This window comes from Mastomys coucha, chromosome X (assembly GCF_008632895.1).
Source record: "Mastomys coucha isolate ucsf_1 chromosome X, UCSF_Mcou_1, whole genome shotgun sequence".
In the NCBI taxonomy this organism is placed as follows: domain Eukaryota; kingdom Metazoa; phylum Chordata; class Mammalia; order Rodentia; family Muridae; genus Mastomys; species Mastomys coucha.
In genome coordinates this window covers 135,221,333-135,228,470 of record NC_045030.1, presented here as the reverse complement: position 1 = coordinate 135,228,470, position 7,138 = coordinate 135,221,333, and the positions used below count along the sequence as shown (strand labels likewise).

General features: G+C 41.4%; 1 long non-coding RNA gene across 1 annotated transcript in view; it reads right to left on the bottom strand.

Annotated features, from left to right (window-relative positions):
• LOC116089107 overlaps positions 1-7,138 on the bottom strand; it is a 34,981-nt gene continuing 27,843 nt past the window's right edge. The window contains exon 3 of the long non-coding RNA XR_004118158.1: positions 1-342. This is a non-coding gene — a long non-coding RNA (uncharacterized LOC116089107). The remainder of the gene's footprint in view (positions 343-7,138) is intronic.

The window sequence follows — 7,138 nt, the reverse complement described above, 5'->3', positions numbered from 1 at the left end:
TAGTTAGGGGAGCATATTCCACAGACAGGCAATAGCTTTAGGGAGAGTCCCGCTTCAGTTGTCGGGGGACTCACATGAAGACCGAGGTGCACATCAGCTACATATGTTGCGGGGCGGGGACGTGGGGCAGATGTTGTCTAGCCCATATATGTTCTTTGGTTGGTAGTTCAGTCTCTTGAGAGCCCCCTATTCCTGTGGAGGTCACATCCCCTTTGGGGCCTTCAATTCTTCCCTCAATTCTTCTATAAGAGTCTCCAAGCTCCAGCCGATGTTGGACTGTGGGTCTCGGCATCTGTTTCAGTCAGCTGATGGGTGGAGCCTCTCAAAGGACCGGCTAGGCTCCTGTGATTAAAAAAAAAAAAAAAAAATCTGAAGAGAAGTGAACTCCAGTCTGTCACCAGATGGCGCTCTGGGACTTCAAGAGAAAAAGTGCTCCTTAACCTCCCACTTCTCACTGTTTCCCACAGAATGCTCCAAGTAGCCACACATTTTCTTCTCTTGTTCAAGGAAGACTGGGTAGGTAGGTGAAACATTTTCCAGATAATACCCAGGCAGGAATTGGCAGAAATCTAACAATGTCATGACCTATGTCTTCCCCAAAGGGAAGATTAGCCTTCATTCTTTTAGAGGCATGCATTTCTTTCAAATATCTCCAAGTGCTTTGTAGTTCCTCAGCACTATTAACAAGCTAGAAATAAAATCAAGAATTGCCCAAAGCATGGAAGGAGGTTGAGAAGTGGAATGGAAATATTTCCTGCCTGGAAAATGATATATTTGGATTCTGGTGGCTTCCCTATTAACTTAAGTCCCTTCTATCTCCACCTTCATTTTCTCAGCTATATGTAAAATAAAAAGGCCAATGAGACCTTATACTTGGAAATGCTCCCCCCCCCCGCTATCCTTTGTACACAGACAATAGATGGCAGTATTATAAAGCTATGGCAATGAAGATGTTCAAATCTCAGATTGGCCACCTGTGTGATTTGGAGCAAGTTACTTAATATCCCAGTTTCTTCACCCATTTGGGCTTCAGATTCCTTACCTATATAGTGGGAACAGTAGTGTACCTACTGCACAGAGTTGTCATTAAGGACTCACTGAGATTCTTCATGGAAATTGCTTAACACATGTACTTTCAATAAAAGCAATTATTCCACAGGGCTGATGCTTACATTTTAGCACTTGTGTAGATGTTCATTGAGTTATCATCAAACTTGAGGTCAGCTAAGAACTAAAACCAGGCTTCCCCCTAGAAGTATGAAGGCAAATTCACTTCATGGATGCAAGACATGGTTGTGACTATTAACGAAGCAGAAGGCTGCAAAAGTAACCTCATGTGGTTGAATTCCTCATCCATTACTTGTGGGAGGATAAAACAATTTTCCAAACCAGTTTGGCAGTTCCTTATAAAACGAAACCACATCTTTTCTATAACCTAAAATTTCTACCCCTAGGTATTTACCTAAGGAAAAGAGCTACACATGCCCTGAAGAGGATTTCTATAATACCACTCACAACAGTGTGATCTCTAATAGTCAGAAAATAGAAATAGCCTATGTGTGCATCAGTAGGAAAATGAATAAACCAACATCACAGAGTCCTGTAAGCAATGCTAAGAAAAAGACTGCAGATACTTGCAAGAATGTGGACGGTTTTTGAAAACATTGGGTTGAATAAAAGAAGTCTTCTTTTTTAAAAAGAGTGCTCTACATTGTCGGTGGGAACTTAGTGCAGCCACTGTGGAAAATGAGTTTGCAGTACCTGGAAAAAAATCCTATCTGTATAATGACCATGTATGTGATCCTGCATGTGTAGCCAAAGGAAATGTAGCCCACACATAAAGGAGATACCCATTTTCCTTTGTTTATGCTATTCACAATAGCTAAGATATGGATCCAGCCTAAATATGCATATCAGCAAGTGGATGGAGGAAATGTGTTATATGCACACTGTCTTAGTTACTATTTTATGGCTTTGAAGAGACACCATGATGAAGGCAACTTTATAAGATGCATTTAATTGGGAACTTGCTTACAGTTTCAGATGATGAGTCCAGGATTTTCATGGGGGGGAGCATGGTGGCAGGCAGGCAGGCAGTCATGATGCTGGAGTAGTAGCTGGGAGCTTACATATTATTGGCAAGTTGGAGGCAGAGAGAACAAAAGACTGGGTCTGGTATGGGCTTTTGAAACCTCAAGCCCACCTACAAAGACATACCTCTTCCAACAAGGCCACAGATCTAAATTCTTCCTAAACAGTCCACCAACTGGGAAACAAATATATGAGCCTATGGGGGCCATCTTTGTTCAAACCACTATCACATACCATATAGAACTACTAAGCCATTCGGAAGGCCATTTCAGCAAAATGAACCAGAGGACTGTGTATGAAGCCAAAGAAGGCAGACACAAAGATAAGTGCCGCTTGCCCTTGCTCATATGGAACCCAAAAGTTGACCTCAAAGTAGAGCAGCGTTTTCTAGAGTAAGGTGGTAGGATTAAGAATGGAAGAAAGGAGGTATGGATGTGATCAATGTACTCTATATGCACTGTGGAAACATCACACTAAATCCCTTCTGTATGTACTAGCCATCAAATCCCATCCTTGCCAGGCAGTACCAAGTAGGCCAGGGCTAGCACAGACCCAGGTCAAGACTGGAGAGAGGGCTGGACAGCCAGCACTCAGCCTACTCCTACTGTGGCTACCACTTCTACCAGTTTACAAAACTCAAGCCGGGGGCTCGGGTTTGTCCTCAAGACCCAAACCAGAGCCAAATAGGGCCCAACAGTTGAAGGAGGCAATTGCTTAGGAAGGGACAAAGAGGGACCTTGAATGATGGTAATGACATTTTAACATTTGCCAATTTCTTGAAAATGTACAATTAATATTTATATAGTTGATTGCATGTGTATTTCAATTCAAAGGGTGAAAAGAAATAATCAGTAAATATTGAGATTTGAGCAAAGTGCTTAAGAGTGAAGGGTATTGACCTCAGATAATGGATACATTGGTGAACAGATGGATAAGTAAGGAGTGGGTACTGGCAATACATGATCTGACAACTGAATGGCTTGTGGTAGGCCAGACCCTCAAGGTGGTACTGTTGGGAGCTGGTAGGGTAAGATACAACATAGCAGACAAGTAGCTGAGAATGCCCGCAGGGTTTTTCAGACAGGGCTCTGCATCCTTGGACCAGAGACACAGTTCTTTCTAATTCAGAGTTTTGTGTGGCTTCCTTGTCCACTGCTCATTCAGCTCCATGTCCTGGCACTCCCTGCTTGTTTCCAATTCACAAAAAAAAGTGTAGTTGGGAGAGTTATAAAGCCACAGACTATTCATCTATGTCATTTGATCACTAGTGTTTCCCTACCTTCCAAGAAGAGGGCATTGTATAGAGTAACATGCAAAACCTGTTGGGTGAATGCATGGTTGGAAGAAAGATGGAAGGATGTGTTCTCAATCTACAGGCAATACTTCAGGAAGCTTTCTCAGCCAGTAATGTTTGCTGCCTGTGCCTGTCCTTTGGCAAGTAGCCAAATCCAACAACGTTCCATTCAACCAACTTGCGTGGAGCTGCTCTGTTAACAAGAAAGACTCAGTTTTAAGGAATGGGGGAAGAAGCATTTCCTAGACCATGGTGCCTCAATTTTATTTTATTTTATTGATTTTTTTTATTTTAAAAATTATTTTATTTATTTACATTCCAGTCGTTGCTCCCCCTCCAGGTCACCCCTCCCACAGTTCCTCATCCCATTTCTCCTTCCCCTTGCCTCCATGAGGGTACCCCCCCCAATAGGCCTCCCCCATTCCCTAGGGCCTCAAGTCTTTTATTTTAAGACAACTTGGACATGGATTAGAACCTTTCCTGTACAATTTTAATGCCCAGATATATGATTATAAATGACATCCCTTTGCCAATACTTGTGATTACCATTCAAGAAATAAATGAATCCTAGATGATGGATAAACAGAAGATTGTTTAACTGCTGTGGGACAGTGAGGGGTGCTTGTAAGGGTGGAGAGGATTAAGAAGGATTCCTGTCTGATAGAATCAGTTTCATTAAATGTGGAAGGAAAGCCCATTTAGGGCTGTCCTGGGACTAGGATTTGAAGGGATACCAGATACCCCTCCACACACACGCGTTTCTCTTTTTCTGAAGATTGGCCTATATAAACTCTATAACTATTGATTTCTGTTTCCCTTCTCTTATTCACATCCACCACACACAATGGCACTAAACATTAGTAATTTGCTTTTGTTTGATAATGCTTTCTTTTAATAGAATTAAGCATATCCTTGTATATCTTCAGTAAAACACTACTTCCATGGATTTAAGAGTTATTATACTGAGTTACTTGTGGACATTTTCATAATATACTTTGAACATATTCCCCTATATGTGGCTGCTCCCCCCTTTTTCTCCCTTCTCTCCTCTTGGTTTTGTTCTGTTATTTCCTTTAGACCATTTTGCTTCTTCTTTCATGTCATCTACACATATATGATATTATGAATCTGTAAAGTCTAGGATCAAAGGTGAACAGAACTATTACAAAAATGACTCATTTAAATGAATGATAAGAGATCCATTGTCTGGAAGGTTCTGTAAATAATGAAATCATATTGTAGGAAAAGAGAAAGTGACATGGAGAAATGAACAATATATTAAATGAGAAAGATAGGTTACTGGGGCAGTGTGAATGCAAACATGTCTATACACATGCAGGTGGAAGAATATGTACAATTGATTTTGGAGTTCTTTGTGTTTTAAAGGATTTCTTCATTTTTTTTTTTTCAATTTGCACTGAGTCAGGAGGGTTGCACTGCAAGGAAAGTGGATAGTACAAAACAGGAATGTGGAGCAAGAATTCCTTCAGTCAGCAACATTCATTTTGTTTGCTTTTGAGACAGGCTTTCCCTATGTAGCTCAGGCTAGCCTTAAATTCTAGATTCTGAGATTAAAGGTATGTGCTACTGAACCTCACTCTTTATTATTTTAAGCAAGGCATAATGCACAGAGTGTTAGAGAGAACCCCCAGGAACATGCCATTATTCCAGTTCAAAGGGAGAGAGGTTGTCTATTGGTGATACCAACTTAAAGCCCACCAAAGAAATCAAGTTCCATTAAAGAAGCCATGAGGGACAACTCTGTCTTCAGAATACAGAGTGAATTGATTTCAGTGATATTGGAGAATTATTCTAGCCAAAGCAAGGAGGTTGTAAGCAAGGAGATTTGCCAAGAGCCTCTCAGTCTGCGCATTTGACCTGGGTAATGAGAGCATGGATTAAGCTCATGGCAATAAAACCAGAAAGGAAGAAGCAGTCGGTCAGATCTGAGAGATGCTATGCAGAAAGAATCGGAGCTGGGCATTCAAATTTGACTAAATACTTGCCAGGTAGCAGGTGAAGCTATGTAAGAAGACACTTTCCAAGGAAATGGGTATTAAGAGAGAATAGCTGAGGACTGGGTGCTTGCAGATTCCAACAGTTAATTGGAGGAGGGAAGAAGAGGAGCCAACAGGGAAGACAGAGAATGATGGGTCAGGGAGATAAGAGACACTTGAGAATGCAATGCCAGGCGTGCCAAGGCTAAGATGGTGACAGGAAGAAATTGGTGCTTGCAGTGTCAAATTTACCTTTGAGGTCAAAGGGGAAAACTGAGGATAGACCCCTGAATTTGATCAGGAGGTCACAGGTGACCATGTGAAGAGGTTTGGTGGAAAGCATTTGACAACGTAGGCAGAGGAGAAAAAATAGATGAGGCTCATAGACCCTACCCAATGTAGGGAAAGTAATTTATTAGAAGGGTGAATATATATATATATATATATATATATATACACATATATATACATACATATATATGTATATGTATATATATACACATATATATGTATATATATGCATATATATGTAACAAACACCCAGCCAAAGCTTATAGTTTCAGCATATCTACTTAACTTTCTTAATCTGTTTCCTTTTTGGAAAACTGGAACACATCTTACGAGTTTCATAAGCCATTGAGAAGTCCAAGGTTGAGGGGTGACTCTCTACATTATGGGAAGTAGCCTTTCTGCCTTTAGTACTGCTCAAACCTTAGATTTTTTTTTTAAAGGCATGTGTTAAAAGACAGGAGAGTTACTGCATTAGAAAGTCCCTAGTGGTGTCCCCCAAGTCACTTTAACAGCCATTCCCCGATTGAAGCCCCCTCTGAGCTGGGAATTCTGAGGCATCCATCCATCCAAGTCATGTAAAAGGTCTCTGAGGCCTGTTACAAGTTGTGAAGCTAGGAGGGAGTAATCTCAACCTCACCCAAGCACCTATAAGGCCCTGTCCCCAGAGGGGAGAATGGGTTGAGGGGCAAAGATGCCAGCAAAACTCTTTAAAACACCATGGCAAGGCTCGAGAGATGGCTTGGCAGTTAAGAGTACTTGCTGCTCTTCCAGAGGACCCAGGTTCTAGCTCAGCTCAATAACCATCTGCAATTCAAGTTCCCCAGGGATCTGATACCCGCTTCAGGCCTCTGCAAGCACAAGACTACACACTGTGCCCAGAAACACACGGGGATAGAATACTCAAACACATAAAATAAAATATTAAGATCCCCCTAGCACTTACAGCTTGGCCTCTGGATCAAATGGTATTTATTGATCAAGCGGCTTAGTTCACCGAGTGTCCAGAGGGCATAGGCTTTTCCCTGATGTTCTCTCATTATTGTCTCCACACAGCCAGACCTTACCGCCACTACCTCACTTTTTCTATTTCTCTTGTCTACAAACCCTTTCCTCAGTCTATATTCAGTTTAAGACAGCCTAAAGTTTTGGAATAAGACAAGACATTGTCATCTACAAACGTGCTTGACTGCAGTCATGTTTATCCCGTGAAGCATGTGGCTCCCAGTCCTCCGGTTAGACATGCCTGGAACTGATCTTTGTCTGATTGCCTTATTTCTCCCTACCCCAAGAAAACATGACTTTCAGAAGCCACCAGACACTAGAGCTACTATCAAGCCTTGGAGAGTCCCACAGCCTTGACTAAGAATAAGTATGTTTTCTAGAAAGGGCATTTTTTTTTCAGACCCAAAGACATCTAGAGAGTATAGTCATAGGTTTTTGTTTTGCTTTGTTTTTTGTTTTTTTT